Source organism: Crocuta crocuta, unplaced genomic scaffold, assembly GCF_008692635.1.
Source record: "Crocuta crocuta isolate KB4526 unplaced genomic scaffold, BGI_CrCroc_1.0 scaffold598, whole genome shotgun sequence".
In the NCBI taxonomy this organism is placed as follows: Eukaryota; Metazoa; Chordata; class Mammalia; order Carnivora; family Hyaenidae; genus Crocuta; species Crocuta crocuta.
The window spans coordinates 1,338,176-1,338,965 of record NW_027532848.1 but is presented as its reverse complement, the minus strand read 5'-3'; the positions used below and the strand labels follow the sequence as shown (position 1 = coordinate 1,338,965).

The window sequence follows — 790 nt, the reverse complement described above, 5'->3', positions numbered from 1 at the left end:
ATATGGTCAAATAACCTTTACGAACACTTAAGAGCAGTGTAAACATGTAACAAGATCTGGGAGACGCCACTTACAGAATCTACAGAGCTCATGTGTTAAACTGGATGAAAGCTAGCACAGTGGAGAAGTCTGACCAAGTGAGCCTTGTTTTCAAGCACAGCTTTAGAGTCTCGGGCTTTGTGTCCAAAAATCTCCATCTCTTTGCTCTTGGTGTCACAACACACTGGAACGTGACCAGTAGCTGACGGTGTGTGCCCGAAGTCTACACCCCAGATGGGAGGCAGAATGCGACAGAGGCAAGACTCCATCCCCTGGGGATAATGTGTTCTATCTGGCAGGGGCCAAGCATGCTCATGATGACATGAGGGGGGTGTTTGAGAAGAGATGGGGGGAAAAGGGAGGAAAGGAGAGGAGTCCCGCTGATGGGCAAAAACCACAGAGCCAGATCCAGGAATGAGCCTCCAACTTACTCCCCATAATTCAACAGATACCAGGGGCGCTGAGAGTAACTGGCTAAAGACTCACTGGCCTTGTTTGTTTTACAGAATCGTCCATGTGTATGTTTATTTTTGGAAAGCAGGTTCTGGTAGAATCTTCCATGATAATATTTCTAAGTGGACAGGAAATTTGGGACCTCTGACCATACCCAGCAGGTCTTGGGCTTGCGATTTCCTCTTACCACGAGGGCCTTCCGGTGAAATATTGGTTTTCGAGCTTTGACTCGAGCAGCGAGCCGCTTCTTGAAATAGTCTGAGGTAAAATCCTGGGAATTAGGGCAGGTCCAAGCAGA

General features: G+C 48.0%; 1 protein-coding gene across 1 annotated transcript in view; it reads right to left on the bottom strand.

Moving 5' to 3' along the window:
• Nucleotides 1-790, bottom strand: part of DMD (dystrophin) — a 637,032-nt gene that overhangs the window by 5,993 nt on the left and 630,249 nt on the right. The gene's annotated exons all lie outside the window — the stretch shown is intronic.